The sequence below is a fragment of the Brassica napus genome, chromosome C4 (genome assembly GCF_020379485.1).
Source record: "Brassica napus cultivar Da-Ae chromosome C4, Da-Ae, whole genome shotgun sequence".
NCBI classification, from domain to species: Eukaryota; Viridiplantae; Streptophyta; class Magnoliopsida; order Brassicales; family Brassicaceae; genus Brassica; species Brassica napus.
This window is the reverse complement of record NC_063447.1, coordinates 41,963,324-41,980,962: the sequence shown is the minus strand read 5'-3', so window position 1 is coordinate 41,980,962 and position 17,639 is coordinate 41,963,324. Positions and strand designations below refer to the sequence as shown.

Below are 17,639 nucleotides of genomic sequence, written 5' to 3'. Positions count from 1 at the left end.
GTCGAGCAAACGGCGTCGACTGGTTTGTCGGACGAATCAAGCTCCCTTACCCACTTGTTCCATCCCTCTCCGCGGACTACGAGAGTTGAAACCGGCACGTTGTTCTCGTTGACGACATACATGTATCCGTCTTTGCGGTCATTTTTGTCGGTTGGAGCATGCTGGCGCGGTTCTTGTCGCGTGTTGGCGTTTTTAGCCTCTAGAGCTTTGGGTGCGTTCATCTTGCTGAGAATGGCATTAGTATCTTCTTCCATTCGGATGAAATTGTCAGATCGCGCGATAGCATCCTGGAGCGACGTAGTTGGGTTTTGGTATAAATCCTCTCGGAATTTAGAACGAACCCACAACGTGTTCTGCAAGGCGTCGATGGCAATACCGTCTGGAATTTCAATCCTCGAGACTACAGCTTTGAACTTCTCCATGTTGTCGCGGAGGCTCTAGTCTTTGGTTTGGTTGAGGTTCCACAAGCTAGATGCAGTAGCGCTGCGCTTGGTGAACATAATGTAAGTCTTGAGAAAAGCTGCTGACAAGTCACGGAAGCTTCCGATGGAGTTTTCTTCTAACTGGAAAACCAGGTTAGGGCTTGCTCGTGGAGAGTTTCGACGAACAGTTGGCAGTAGCCTGCGTCCCTTTCTTCGTCGGGGAGTCGAGCCCGTGCCATCGCAATGTTGAAAGCTGTCATGTGTTCCACTGGGTCTCCGCCGGGTTTGTACTCGGGTAGGCACAGCTTCTCTATCTTTCCAAGTTGCACACTGGTCAGAGCGCTAGTAAACGGAGTGCGTGATGTTGCGGCGAGGACGCTCTCGATTTGCGGGGCCGCGCTGGTTACTTGATGGATCTTCTCGCTCATTTGTTGGAAACTGAGTTTGAGCTCGGCGAGCTCGCGTATGGTTGCGAGATCAGAACTTACTGGGGGGTGGTCGGCAAGAAGGGTTTCATTAGGCTCGGAGTCGTCTGAGATATGGTCGCCTCCGGTCACCGTCGGGTTGGTGTTAAAGAGGCGACGGCGTATCTGCTGGGGATGGCTTGTTTAGCCGTCGGGATCTGTGAGTGCCGCGACCAAAGCAGCTAGCTGGTCGTTGGTCGTCTTTTGGACTTCGTCTTGACGAGCAAGTCGAGCCATGATAGAGCTCATAAAATCTACGGCGATGGGTGGCGCGGCTTTGGGCGTTGGTGTCGGTTCTCCGCCCGGAGCGCCGAAGGTGGCGTCGTCTTGAACCATGTAGATCTAGAACGTTACTTTAGTCAGCCCCACGGTGGGCGGCAATTGTTTGAACGGGATTCAGTCGACTAAGATGGAAGAAGTCAGAAATGGGATGGCTAAAGACGTTTTATTTAGATTTGGTTTGAAGGGTTACAAGAGTGACAAGAAGATTCAAGAGCAACAAGATCGAAAAGTAACAAGATCAAAGAGATAGTCTAAAACCCTAGATCTAGCCACTGAGTGTGTTCAATGGTCCAAAAGTCCCTTTCTTGTTGCTTCCTTTTCCCTTCTTATAGGACTCATGCCCCTGATGCCCTAATTTCGTGCCCCTTTGGGCCTTGATGCGAGAGGCCGAGTATAAGGGCCCGAACAAGGCTCCCTCCAAGCCGGCCACTTTTAGCCGACTTACTCGACCGGCTAAAAGAACTCTAAGGTCAAACCGATAAGTTTAGCCACCGAACCGACCAAATCGATCCGACTTGCTGGATTAGGGCCTGTTATACAATGAGCCTTGTGGAGGATGTAATCCATCTCCTACATTAATTCTTTTTGTTTTTAAAATAAGAAAATTCCAATTCTATATGTGAAATTTGGAAACCAAAATAGAAAATACCATAATAAAATCATAAATCCCACACAAAGTTTTCATAGGAAAAAAAAGCTCAAAAATGAGACAATTAAAAAAAAAAAAAAACTACCAACCACCTCTTCCCCTATTCCTCCCAATAGAAAGAGTTCCAAAACTCGAAGACACATCTTCCAGCAAAGCCTCATTCATGGCATCTCTCAGATTCTTCTCATCAGCAGCTTCAAAGAAACATCCACGTGACCTTGACTCGCTTATCAGCTTCCCCCATATCGAACCACTCAAAGCCAAAGTCGTCTCGTTCCCAACCACCCACAAACAATGCCTTGCTCTAGTCAGTGCCACGTTTGCTCTCTGACGGTTACTGAGAAACCCCACTTTGCCGTTACCGTTACTTCTAACCGTTGAGATGATAATAATGTCCTCCTCTCCTCCTTGAAACCCATCGACCGATCGAACATTCAAAGTCAAAAGCTGACCTGATGATAAGGAACCGACTCTCTCTTGGATGGCTCTGACTTGTCCTTTGTAAGGTGAAATCACTCCAACATTCACATTCATCCTTCTTTCCCTTGAAACTGTTACAAGATTAATCATATAGTAAGAATAAAGACAAACAGATTCATATATTCTTAAATTACTAATCAAAATACCTTTGGAAAGATTAGATATGATCTCAGCAATCATAGCAACTTCAACCATGTTCTTAGGGCTATTTCCATCACCGAACTCTTCTTTTCCGCGACCAACGTTGATAAAAGAGAAGGAACCAAACATGTTTCCTTGAAGAAACCTAAAGAGATAAGGATATATTACTATATCTAAGGGATTTGGTGTAATCTACGGGTTCCTAATACGGGGTAGATTAGGATGATTATGTTGTATATAACCTTGCCTTGGCTGAATCAATAAGACGGACGATTCCGCGTACAATATTTTATGGTATCAGAGCTAAGATCTCACCAAAATTTTCTTCTACTTTCTTTTTCTAATTGATCGAACACAAAACGTTTGATCCTTCTACAAACAAATATGTCAATCACTTCTTCAACTTCGCCGACTGCTTCTATGACGTCTTCTGGAGCTCTTACGGATCAATCACCGTATCACCTTAACCATTCTGATAATCCAGGAGCTCTGATTACGTCAGTTCTTCTTACACATGATAATTATCCAGAATGGTCGACGAAGCTTCGTAACTCTTTACAAGCAAAACAGAAAACTGTTTTCATTGATGGAACAATTACTAAACCAGCTGATGATCATCCTGACCTAAATCGTTGGCTTCCTGCGAACTCAATGATTGTAGGTTGGATTCGTACTTCTATTGACTCAAAAATTCGATCAACGGTCACCCATGTCCCGGACGCGTATAAGCTATGGGATAATTTGCGGTTTCGCTTTTCTGTCAAGAACGGAACTCGCGTACATCAACTTCAAGATTCTATTACTAATTGCAACAAGATGGTCAATCAGTTCTGGAGTACTATGGAAGACTAACCAAACTATGGGAAGAACTCCAAAATCTTAAAACAACACGTTCTTGCACGTGTGCAGCAGCCGCTGATATCGACAAGGAAAAAGAGGATGCAAAAGTTCACAAGTTCCTTTTTGGTCTTGACGATTCACGTTTTCTATCTATTCGGTCTCGGATTACTGATGAAGAACCATTACCAGACCTCAATGTTGTTTACTCACGTGTCATCCGAGAGGAGCAAAACTTGGATACAACAAAAGCGAAGGAACAGCGTTCAGATGCTCTTGGGTTCTCAGTCAAAACCGATACCTACAAGAATTCTTCTTCAACATCAACATCAACAGACGTAGCCCTGTCTCGCCCTCGGGATCCTACTCGATCATGCACACATTGTGGCCGCCAAGGTCATGATCTCTCAGAATGTTTTCTTGTGCATGGCTTTCCGGAGTGGTATAATGATCAACAGAGGCAGAACAACTACTCTAGCAACCGTGGTGGACGTGGTGGTCGTTCTACAGGAGGCAGGGGTCGAGGACGAGGCCGTGCGAATGCGGCACAGTCGACGTCTCCCATCAATTCGGATCAACTCGTATCCTTGATTACTCTGCTCCAAAATCAACAAAGCAATTTGTCTTCTGAACGACTCTCTGGTAAAACAACTCTTACTGATGTGATTATCGATACAGGTACCTCTCACCATATGACTGGTGATCTAGCATTGTTACGTGATGTCCAAGACATTGATAGCTCCTCAGTTACTTTTCCGAATGGTCGAGTATCACACGCAACAAAACAGGGCACGTTGGTGCTCAGCAGTGACTACTCTCTACGAGAAGTTCTTTATGTCCCGGATTTTAACTGCACTCTTATATCGGTTTCTAAGTTACTAAAGCAAACGGGATGCATTGCAATTTTTACTGATACGTTGTGTGTTTTACAGGACCGTTTTTCGAGGACTCTGATTGGAGCAGGTGAAGTACGAGAGGGGGTTTACTATTTTACGGGTGTCAAGGTTGCACGGGTTCATGGAGCTACTAAGTCTACTTCGGCTTCTTCTGATTTGTGGCACCGTCGCCTCGGACATCCTTCCTACAAAGTTTTATCTAGTCTACCGGTGTTTGATTCTCTTAAAATAGATTTTTCTGATTCCAGCAAGTGTGATATTTGTTTTCGAGCGAAACAGACTCGAAAGATTTTTCCTGAAAGTATTAATAAAGCTTCTAGACCTTTTGCTTTAATTCACTGCGATGTTTGGGGTCCGTATCGTACACCAGCGTCTTGTGGTGCAGTTTATTTTCTTACTATTGTCGATAATTTTTCTCGCGCTGTTTGGACATATTTGATGCTCGAAAAGTCTGAAGTTTCTGACCTTCTACAAAACTTCTGCGCCATGAGTATCAGACAATTCAATCATCCGGTCCAAACTGTCCGATCAGATAATGGAACAGAGTTCTTGGTTCTCAAGAAATATTTTCAGAAAAATGGGATCATTCATCAGACTTCTTGTGTTGATACACCTCAACAAAATGGAAGAGTGGAACGCAAGCATCGTCACATTCTCAATGTTGCACGCGCCTGTTTGTTCCAGTCTAAGCTGCCGGTTACCTTCTGGGGGGAGAGTATTCTGGCTGCAGCTCACATAATAAATCGGACACCTTCTCAAGTCTTGGATGGTAAGACACCGTATGAGGTTCTGCACGGTACTGCTCCTGTCTACACGCTCCTGCGCGTGTTTGGTTGTCTTGCGTATGCACATAGGAGAGCTCGTGACAAGGATAAGTTTGGTGAACGGAGCCGCAAGTGGCTTTTTGTTGGATATCCGTTTGGTAAGAAGGCATGGAGGTTATATGATTTGGAGACTAATGAATTTTTTGTGAGCCGTGATGTCGTTTTCTTGGAAGATCAGTTTCCAGGTATCAAGAACACAGAGTATGTTACACCTCCGGTTATGCAAGATAACTCGTTGGATGACTGGCTTCTCCCTACTTCTCAATCCAGGGGGAGCATGTTACCTACTCCCGCTACTACCCCTGCACCAGTCCCACTTCCATCTACTACTGCCACAGATACGCCTGGCTCACCTATTGCAACAGTTCCCCAAAATATGTCTCCTCCATCTACGCCTACGGCATCACCACCGGCGACCACTTCTACAAGCCCTTATACTCCTCAGACTGTGTTTCCAGCGGTGCCACCATCACCGTCTGACTCTCCTGGTTTACTTGAACTTCTTGGTCGGGGTCAGAGGAATAGGAAACCTTCTGTTCTACTAAAGAATTTTGTGACACATGCGGTATCTTCTACACCCCCCTCTCATGCGACTTCTGCACCTGATAAGGGTCCTACGACTACGGCTCCAGGTAAGACTCCGTACCCTATCAGTGATTACTTGTCTGTGTCTGCGTTTTCAGCTCAACACCAGGCCTTTCTCGCAACGATTACGACGGAGGAGGTCCCTACTTCGTACAAAGAGGCGGTTCTTAATGAACGGTTTAAAGGCGCCATGCGAACAGAGGTTACAGCTCTCGAAGCGAACCATACGTGGGACGTGACCTCATTGCCTCCTGGGAAGAAGGCCATTGGCTGTGGCTGGATATATTCTAATAAATACCGAGCTGATGGGACAATTGAACGTCCAAAGGCGCGCCTGGTGGCACATGGAAACCGTCAGCGAGCTGGGAGAGATTACAAGGATACTTTTGCTCCAGTGGCGAAAATGAACACAGTTCGATTTCTACTTAAACTCGCGGCAGTCAAGCGATGGGAAATCCATCAGATGGATGTTCACAATGCATTTTTACATGGAGATCTTGAAGAGGAGATCTATATGCAGTTACCTCCTGGCTTCAGAACTGATGATCCATCTAAAGTCTGTCGCCTTCGCAAGTCGCTCTATGGCCTTAAGCAGTCACCAAGGTGTTGGTTCTCAAAGCTCAGTAAGACCCTCTTGGCGTTCGGTTTCCAACAGAGTTATGAAGATTACTCGTTGTTCTCATTTATTGAGGGAAACATCTGCTTACATATCTTGGTTTATGTGGATGATTTTCTGATCGTCGGCAATGATATTTCTACAATTCACAGATTCAAAAACTACCTCAGTAAGTGCTTCAAGATGAAGGACTTAGGCAAGCTCAAATACTTCCTCGGTCTTGAAGTGGCTCGTGGACCTGAAGGAATCTTTCTTTCTCAAAGGAAGTATGCATTAGATATCATCACAGAGTGTGGTCTCTTGGGGGCTAAACCGTCCCCGGTTCCAACAGAGGTGAATCATAAACTTGCTCTCGCTAATGGGGCTCCTCTCACAGACCCGAGCCCTTATCGCAGGCTTGTGGGTAGATTAATCTACTTGACTTTTACTCAGCCAGAGTTAAGTTATATAGTTCATCTTCTATCTCAATTTATGAAGAAACCTCTGGCTGAACATTGGTTAGCTGCACTTCGTGTGGTACGATACTTAAAGGGCTGTCCGGATCAGGGGATAATGCTCTCTTCTACATCTAATCTGAACCTTACAGCATATTGTGACTCTGACTGGTCAGCGTGTCCGCTTACACGGAGGTCGTTGTCTGCGTATGTGGTTATGCTCGGCGATTCTTTGGTCTCGTGGAAGACTAAGAAGCAGAAGACTGTCTCGAGGTCGTCAGCTGAAGCAGAGTATCGCTCAATGGCGGATGCAACGTGTGAGCTCAAGTGGCTCAAGCGTCTTCTACAACAGTTTGGTTTCTCTCATGCTCGACCTATGCGTTTATTTTGTGACAGTCAATCGGCAATACACATAGCTAAAAACCCAGTTTTCCATGAACAAACGAAACACGTGGAGAATGATTGTCATACAGTGCGTGATGCAGTTCAGGGGAAGCTTATCACCACTAAGTACATTCCTACCAAGCATCAACCTGCGGATTTATTAACCAAGGCATTACCAGCTCCAACTTTTCATTTCTTGTTGTCCAAGTTAGGCATTCAAGAGATGTCATTGCCAACTTGAGGGAGAGTAAAGAGATAAGGATATATTACTATATCTAAGGGATTTGGTGTAATCTACGGGTTCCTAATACGGGGTAGATTAGGATGATTATGTTGTATATAACCTTGCCTTGGCTGAATCAATAAGACGGACGATTCCGCGTACAATATTTTAAAACCTCTTCTGATAAATGCTTTCTTGAACAACCTCAGCATCTGTGATCCTCCCGCCATAAAACTCCTTGTTGGGGAAACGGCTGATGGAAGGATGCATCCGGTACTGAACGTTGAGCAAATGCTTGTTGTGACCAAGCAGAACCAACCTCTCAAACAAACTTCTTCCGAACTTCGCCCTCTCGCATTCCTCATTATGAACCATTGCAGGTAACTGGTACTCATCTCCTATTAGAACAGCGTGACGCAAACCAGGAAGCTGCAGTGCAGCAACTGATTCACATTCTTTAAGCTGAGCCGCCTCATCGACCACGAGGAGCTCTATACTTCCTGTTCTTACTGGATTCAGTTCCGCAGCACCTGAGGCTGTGCAGAAGATTATATCCGCGTTTTGGAGACAAAATTTCTTGATATCTTCAGTTTCCAACAAGTCTGGAATCTCCTCAAAACGTTTTGGTAGCGAACTTAGAGCCTGAAGACAGTCAACAGTGACGAGTCTCTTGAAGCAGTCCATTTTAAAGCTTCCTTCTATCAATTGATCTCCGGAGCCATTCTCCTTCAAGAAGTATCTGACGCGTTAAAGCGCTTGACGGGCTGCCATCATTTTCCTCACAACTCCAGGTGAAATGAAAGACTTTGGCAAATGAGTGCAAAGATCATCCATATCCGTCTCCAGCTCTTCACTTAACCCATTAAAAACCTTTCTTACAAACTCTCCATAAGTAAACTCTCTCTCTTCTTCCTCCTCAAATCGATCTACATAATCACTGTACATAGACTCTGTGTTCTGAAGAAAAAGTATCAGTGTCTCCAATATGTGGTCCCATCCAGAAGATGATGGCGAGAACAGGTTACCAAGTTTCGCAATGCGCTCATCAAGAAACACATTGAGAAGATCATCCTTCTTGTCTATTCCCATTCTCTCTCGGTTTCCGGATAAGGCAATACTCCCCAGCCCATAAGTAGCAAGTTCTGACGAGCAGTTTTCCTTAAATAGAGCCAAAAGTCTCTGTGTTACCTCTACAATAGCTGTGTTTGTAAAAGCACACACAACTGTTTTGCACCGTAGCTTGAGAAGAGCAAAGAGAAGAGTCGCAACGGTCTTCGTTTTGCCTGTACCCGGAGGTCCCCATATTAGTTTGACAGTGTTCTTGTGACTACAGTTTGTTGTCTTCACGCAGCTCAAGATTGCAGCTTCTTGGGATGTGTTCAATTTGGTTGAACGGATTATATCCAAAACACGGTCAGAATCGTCATCGTCATTACCAAAACAAAAACACTCTTCTGTAGCCTGTGACACAAGCAAAACAACTAATCACCAAACTGAAGCATAAAATAAACCACTATTTTAAGATGGATAGAGAAAAAAAAGTTAATTAATCTATCAGCAAAAATAAAGCATTTCAAATTTGTTTTAATGCACATGCTAATCAGGTTGTTAACCATGATGCTATACAATAAACATTATAGTGATAATATATAATCCTAGTGATATATTAAGTTATAATCACTGATATGAGTCTTATAAACTAGACCTATAAAATCTATTAGCATAAATATATCACGTAAAATTTATACACAAGATTGTTTCCTAACACGTACCTGATTATTTCCCCGAAGAACACTCTGGATCAGGGTCGAATTAGCAGCTTCGTTGTGCAAAGCATTCCAAATTCTTGTGTTTGTTGTTAAAGTCGTGAGAGAAACACCAAAACGAATTGAATGTTTCTCACCAGGAGATAACGATCTAGACACATGCACAGAGATGATAAGATCACCATCCATCTTGAATACGTAGGCAAGAAGTAAAGGATCCAAGTCATCAATTCTTCTTGGCCTTGTCTTGGTCAGAGCAATGAGATCTCCACATTTTGGCTGGTACTTGGCACTAAAATTATCTTCATTGCTTAATGTTATGTCGTAGAGCAATGTGTTCGACGAACTTCCACTAGATTCCTTGATCCTTTTCTCCATAGAATGTGTGAAAAAGACAGGAGACCTAGATAAAGATTTTAAGCTCGAGAACAACTCGGTTCGAGTTTCTTCGAGTAGGTGAGGAATGAAGCAGTGAACGTATTCATCGACAGTTCCAAACCTGTCTGGTATTGTCTTTCTCTGTTCAAAAATTACACCACTGATGAGGAACATGATATAAAAGTAACAAAGATAAAAGCACTGTTGAACAAAGGGGTGGAAAGAGATCACAAACCTTTTGCTTGAAGAGGTCTCTGTTGAGAATATCTTTGATAGACCAAGAAGATACTCTGTCGAACAGAGTTGTTTTCTCGTTTTTTTCCATGGCCCTTCGTCTTTCTATAAGATTATTCATCAGAGCAACAGCGAGAATCAACCTAAGTTAGGTTAGAAATGTTGGGGAAAGACACACGGCGCAGCGGAATGTCACGGTCGTGTTCCCCTGACCTTGTGCGAACCTGTGAGGAAAATACTTCGACGATGGCAAGATATCAAAGTTGCGATAACTAAATGAGACACACAATTTTTACGTGGAAAACCTCCTCGATGTGAGAAGGAAAAACCACGGGACCGTAGTCCACTCAAAAATCCACTATATAAATGGTATGAGTACAACCACGTCCTCCCTGTTCAACAGCCTGAACAGAACAGAGAGTCTAGCTACAAATAGCTATCTCCAACACAAACAACAACAACAAGAGAGCAACACAAAGCTTCAAAACCGGCAGCAACCAAACGACCTCAGCTCACAAAGATTCCGGCTTCCAGAAACTAATCCAACCGTACAAATCCAAGATAAACAAGTCGACAATACCTCTGCCAAATTTCAGCTCAAGAAGAGAAGATCTCACCGTTGGATTTACCAAACACCCAAGACTGTCCCGCTGAAGAACTGTGACGACCAGCTTCACTAAAACCCAGACAACAGAAGATCCAACCGTTGAAATCCAAATCCCTTCGGTGAATCTCTAACCCACTGACTGAAGAAGCTTCCCACAAAATATCAGCCCGATCAAGTTCCGTTTGATCCTCCAAAACCAGTCTTGAAATAGCCTGACGAGTTTTCTCCTCCTTCTCTCTTCTTTCTCTCTTTTGTCTCTCTCTCTAAACTCTATTATTGTGAGTCTACAGTGCAAAGGGTCATGAGAATTATTATTATGTCTCATGCCCACTTGGTTCTCTCCATCTAGGAGGGACCCAACAAACTCCCCCTCCGACTAGATGGAAGAAACAGCCATTCCGGCTATCTCTCGGCATACCTCAAGCTTCCCCCTCGGTAATGACTTCGTCATCATATCAGCTCCATTATCATCCGTATGAACTTTCTCAAGTTCCACTTCCTTAGAAGCAACCACATCACGTATCCAATGATACCTCCTCTGAATGTGTTTTGACTTCGAATGAAATGTAGAATTCTTCCCGAGACAAATAGCGCTTTGACTATCACAAAGCAACACATACTTTTCTTGCTTGAAACCGATCTCTTCACAGAAGTTCTTCATCCACAACAACTCTTTACAAGCTTCAGTTGCGGCAATGAACTCTGCCTCAGTGGTAGATAGTGCAACACACTTTTGCAACCTTGACTGCCATGCCACAGCTCCACCCGCAAATGTTACCAAGTAACCCGAAGTAGATTTGCTAGAATCAGCATCTCCCGACATGTCAGAATCAGTGTAACTGACAAGCAATGACTTCTTACCTCCAAATGTAATCTTCAAATTAGAAGTCCCTCTGAGATATCTCAAAATCCACTTCACAGCATTCCAATGTTCTCTTCCCGGATTGGAGAGAAACCTGCTGACAACTCCAACGGCGTAGGCTAAATCCGGTCTTGTACAGACCATGGCATACATCAAACTACCCACTGCAGAAGCATATGGAACCTTCGCCATATCTTCCTTCTCCGCATATGTCTTCGGACTTTGTTGACTGCTCAGTCTTAAGTGTGGAGCAAGAGGAGTACTCAACACTTTAGACTTGTCCATGTGAAACCGCTTAAGTACTTTTTCAATGTACTTCTCCTGAGATAAGTGAATCAGCTTCTCACCTCTATCTCGAACAATTCTCATACCAAGAATCTGTTTCGCTGGACCCATATCTTTCATGGCAAAGGACTACCTAGCTGCTCTTTCAGCTCCTTAATTCTGTCCATGTTCCTGCCCACAATCAACATATCATCGACATACAGCAACAAGATGATAAAATCATCCTCACCGAACACCTTCACAAATACACAATGGTCTGAATCAGTCTCTGCATAACCATGCTCCCCCATAACAGACTTGAACTTCATGTACCACTGCCTTGGTGCTTGCTTCAATCCATAAAGGCTTTTCTTCAAGCGGCAAACCAAATTTTCTTTGCCCTTTTGCACATAGCCTTCCGGTTGTTCCATGTAGATCTCTTCCTCCAAATTACCATGAAGGAAAGCAGTCTTCACGTCCATTTGCTCAACCTCTAGATCAAGGCTCGCTGCCAATCCAAGTACAACCCGAATGGATGACATCTTCACAACAGGAGAAAAGATTTCATCATAATCAATTCCCTTCTTTTGGCTGTAGCCTTTCACAACCAATCTAGCCTTGTGTCGAGGTGGCAAATTATCATCCTCATGCTTAATTCTGTACACCCACTTATTAAGCAGAGCCTTCTTGCCCTTAGGCAATTCCACCAACTCAAAAGTATGGTTCTCCTCAAAAGAATCCATCTCCTCATCCATGGCTCCAAACCACTTATCCTTGTGTTCATCCTCCAAAGCTTCATCATAGCTTTCAGGCTCTCCCCCATCAGTAAGTAATACATACTCACTAGGATCATACCTTGTCGACGGTTTAAGACCTCTCTCGGATCTTCTAACAATAGTAGGTTGGTTCTCAGCAGCTGGTGTCTCACCATGATCGTCACCATGATCACCACTACCATCTTCATGTGCGGGAGCATCTGCACTGGGTGCATTATCCTGAACCTCAACCTCAACCTCACCGTGAACCGATGTAGAAGGAGTAGCCTCTGTATCGATCAAACCCTCAAAAATCTGAGTTGGGTTTTTGGACTTGTCAATGTCCTTAATCGTTTGATCTTCCATAAACACAACATCTCTGCTCCTTACGAGCTTCCTCTCAACGGGATCATAAAATCTGTACCCGAACTCATCATGACCATAACCGATGAACACACACTGCCGCGACTTCATCTCAAGCTTCGATCTATCAACCTTGGGAATATGAACAAATGCCTTACACCCAAAGACCCTCAAGTGACTGTAAGAAACATCCTTACCAGTCCAAACCCTCTCTGGAACATCACCATCCAATGGAGCACTTGGTGACAAATTCAGCACATGAACCACCGTGTTCAAAGCTTCTGCCCAGAAAGTCATCGATAAGCCTGACTGTGAGATCAAACATCTCATCCTCTCGACAATCGTTCGATTCATCCTTTCAGCCAACCCATTTAACTGTGGAGTATGAGGTGGCGTGAATTGATGCCTTATTCCATGCTCTTTGCAATAAGCATCAAATGGTCCAAGATACTCTCCACCATTATCACTGCGGATACACTTCAGCTTCTTCCCCGTTTGTCTCTCAACCAATGCCACAAAGTGCTTGAAATATCCCAGCACCTGATCCTTCGTCCTCATAGGAAATACCCACGACTTCCTTGAATGATCATCAATAAAAGTCACATAATATGATGCGCCACCAAGAGATCTTGTCTTCATTGGACCACACACATCTGAGTGTACCAAATCCAGTACCTCGGGTTTCCTAGAAGGTGCGGAAGACTTGAAAGATACCCTGTGTTGTTTTCCCGCAAAGCAATGCGAACACTTCTGTAGGTGCAAACCAGAGATTCCTGGAATCACCTCATTCTTAGACAACACAACCATTCCTTTCTCACTCATGTGACCGAGTCTCTTATGCCATAGCTCCATGGCATTATCATTCTCCACCGCATTAACAACATCTTTGGAGACCTTAGCCTGCATCCAATAGAAAGATGAAGACTTCTCACCTCGAGCCACAATCAAAGAACCGCGAGAGAGCTTCCATTTACCACCACCGTGCAAACTGAAATAGCCCTCATCATCAAGTCTTCCCGTCGATATCAGATTCATCCTAATATCAGGAACATGCTTAACATCCTTAAGCACCAGCCTAGTACCAAGACTAGTCTCCAAGCAAACATCACCAATGCCAGCAACCTGAGCCATCGCATCATTCCCCATCTTCACAGAACCATAATTACCCGTAGTATAGGTAGAAAACAAATCCCGCTGTGATGTAGCATGAGTAGTAGCTCCACTGTCAATCACCCAACTGGTGTCCTGGCATGCGACATTAATGGCATCACCCTCAAGAAGAATGAGAAACTGATCTTCGGTGAGAGTCACCCGATCCACCTTTTCTTCTTGATTTCCTTGCTGCTTGTTTTTCAACTTCCAGCAATCCTTCTTCATGTGCCCTTTCTTATGACAGAAGTAGCACTCCATATTAGCAAATCTATTAGACTTGCTCCTGCTCCTGTTCTTGTCTCTCTTGGGATCTCTACTTGTACTTCTCCCCCTTGACTCAGTAACAAAAACATCTGAACGCGAACTGCTAGCATTCGACTGCCTTCTTGCTTCCTCATTAAGAACACTGTTCTTCACTGAATCCATCGAAATAACACCTTCCGACGCGGAGTTACAAAGAGACATCCTGAAAACCTCCCAAGAGTCCGGTAAAGTACCGAGAAGCCACAGACCGTGAATCTCATCATCAAACTTGATGCCCATATCAGACAACTTGTTGAGCAATCCCTGAAACGCATTCAAGTGATCTGTCATCGGAGTCCCCTCCTGATACCTCAGCTCAATCAACTTCTTGATCATGTACATCTTGTTGTTTCCGGTCTTCCTAGCATATAACTGCTCCAGCTTCTTCCACAAAGAACGAGCATCCGTCTCAGTCTCAATATGATGCAACACATTATCATCTACCCACTGCCTTATCAACCCACACACTTGGCGATGCTGCAGCTTCCACTCTTCATCCGTCTTCTTCTCAGGTTTCTGCTCCTCGAAGACTGGAACATGGAATTCTTTAACAAAGAGCAAATCCTCCATCTTGCCCTTCCATAGATGATAGTTAGCACCATTCAAGCTTATCATCCTGCTCATATTTTCCATCTTTCACACAAGCAAATAACAACCCAAAGTTATCAAAACCAAAGCTCTAAAACCAGAAGCTCTGATACCACTCTGTTGGGGAAAGACACACGGCGCAGCGGAATGTCACGGTCGTGTTCCCCTGACCTTGTGCGAACCTGTGAGGAAAATACTTCGACGATGGCAAGATATCAAAGTTGCGATAACTAAATGAGACACACAATTTTTACGTGGAAAACCTCCTCGATGTGAGAAGGAAAAACCACGGGACCGTAGTCCACTCAAAAATCCACTATATAAATGGTATGAGTACAACCACGTCCTCCCTGTTCAACAGCCTGAACAGAACAGAGAGTCTAGCTACAAATAGCTATCTCCAACACAAACAACAACAACAAGAGAGCAACACAAAGCTTCAAAACCGGCAGCAACCAAACGACCTCAGCTCACAAAGATTCCGGCTTCCAGAAACTAATCCAACCGTACAAATCCAAGATAAACAAGTCGACAATACCTCTGCCAAATTTCAGCTCAAGAAGAGAAGATCTCACCGTTGGATTTACCAAACACCCAAGACTGTCCCGCTGAAGAACTGTGACGACCAGCTTCACTAAAACCCAGACAACAGAAGATCCAACCGTTGAAATCCAAATCCCTTCGGTGAATCTCTAACCCACTGACTGAAGAAGCTTCCCACAAAATATCAGCCCGATCAAGTTCCGTTTAATCCTCCAAAACCAGTCTTGAAATAGCCTGACGAGTTTTCTCCTCCTTCTCTCTTCTTTCTCTCTTTTGTCTCTCTCTCTAAACTCTATTATTGTGAGTCTACAGTGCAAAGGGTCATGAGAATTATTATTATGTCTCATGCCCACTTGGTTCTCTCCATCTAGGAGGGACCCAACAAGAAATGTTTTAAGAAGCAAGCAAATAGAATGACAAGTAGAAAGCAAATGGAGTACTTTAGAGGACTTTTGCAGAAGAATTTATAGAAACGAAGAAAACAAATCTGGTGTAACTCTTACTATATCACTTTCGTCTACATTAAAAGAAAGAGGAATGCCAATGGTCCACAAACTTCGGAAATGATATCTTTCAACATTTTCCAACAAACTCTTGTTAATTAGTTTCAATATTCTTCTTTTAATTTAATTTAATTAAATGCAACTATGAAGTAACCAATGAACGGAATATGGGTTTCAATATTCTTATAGGTACTAGAAACGTTTCAATATTCTTCTTGGGGTTTATTACTCTCTTATGTAAGTATGTGCTATATATTCAGATAAAGATTAAGCCGAAAATATGAGAAGCATGTTCATTATGATGGCGCCAAAAATAACCATTTACGAGCGTCGAAAGCTAGTTTAGGTTAAGTTCCAAATATAGCTGTTAATTTCTCTCAATGCCCATTCCAATTTGTTATGGACATGTTATGATCACGCTCAGTTGAAAGCACTCTAAATGAGCTGAATACCAAATTGGGTAATGGTTAAAGTGGACAAAACTAAATTGACAATAGGTATGCCTAGCCATGGGGGTTCGGTTCTTGTTTACAGTTCAGTTCTTCGGTTTTTGGGTTCTAGAGGTTTAGTATATATTCGATAATTTAGAAAATTTGGTTTGGTTTGGTTTCGGTTCAGTTTTTTGGGTTCTCATTTTTGTTCCTGTAATAAAGTTATGAACCTATTAATAACCAAGATAATTTTGGATCCTTCGGGGTTAGTTCAATTTTTTGGTTAATTCATGATAAAAGTAAAGAATCCAAGATTTTTGGATTACATATCATTTTTTTGGGTTTTAGATAAAAATTTAGATAATTTGGATAATTTAAAATATTTTGGATAGAAGTATCATGGTAATCATTTTTTGGGTATTTCAGTTTATAAATAATATTTTAAATTATTTGATTATTTTAAAATTAAATATAGTTAGTATTTATAAGTATATAAATTATATTATAGAAATTTGGGTATTTATTCGGTTCTTGGTTTAGTTCCAATTTGGTTTTGATTCGATTTCGGTTCAGTTATAGTTCTTTGGTTTTAGAGATATATGATCTGATTGTGTAATTGGTTGGAACCAAATCTGAATCAAATCTCCTTTTTTCCAGTTCGATTTAGTTCTTCAATTCCAAATATGCTTAGGTATACCAAAATTTATAAAAGTTTTAAGATTTTGTTAATTTGAAAAATTTTCATGTTTTTTTCTTTGACATTTTTCAGTTTTGTTGTAAGTAAGAAGAGAATAAAAAATAATTTGTGTATCTTATACCATGAATGATGAGCTTTTTTATATATAAATACAGTTACTTGAGAACTAAGTTCTACTTAGAGAACAAGTAAAATATCGAAAAAATGAACAAATCAAATACTTTCCGGACATCACATAATATTTATAATATTTCTACTTAGTATCCGTTATATTAAAGTACTTTAAAATGGACAACATGGTGCTTCATTAAAAACATTACAAGAAAAATCAAATGAGAAAACTATGGTTAACGGAAAAAGTGCAACGTCATGTATCACTTCCCTTCATGTGTACATAATTCAAGATATTTCAGACAACGTAATTATTTAAGGTGAACTAACTTACTGAAAGTAGCATTATGTAATGCCTTAGTGAGTAATAGCCAAACTGTCACTTGAATGAACATGTAAGACATGAACACCACTATCTTTCTGCAGTGGATGAGTGATACGATCATGAACGGTTTCACCATCGACCAAGATGACAAGGACTGCCCACATGTTAATACAGACGGTTAGACCATTGATCATGAAAATGTGGACGACCCAAGTAAACTTGCGATAGAACTTGGAAAGGATCACAAGGATCATGAGCTCAAATGGGAAACCAAGACCACTTTAATTGTCTTAAAAATAAGAAGAAGACATATCTTTAGGTTTATTTTATTCTTAAAATTTTAAAAGTGAAATGGTTGGTTTTCAAGACGTTGGATATCTTTTAGATCTACACAAAGCCCGATCGCAAACATGATAAATTTTCAGGATCGAGCACATCTATATCTTGGTGTTCTCAGAAACAAACACTTGTGGCCATCTCTTCCAATTATGCGGAGCTTATCGCACTCCACAGAGCACGT

The 17,639-nt window shown here is 42.5% G+C and overlaps 1 pseudogene; it reads right to left on the bottom strand.

Annotated features, from left to right (window-relative positions):
* Window positions 1–1,887: 1,887 nt before the first annotated feature.
* LOC106435554 lies at window positions 1,888–9,919 on the bottom strand (annotated as a pseudogene).
* Window positions 9,920–17,639: the final 7,720 nt, after the last annotated feature.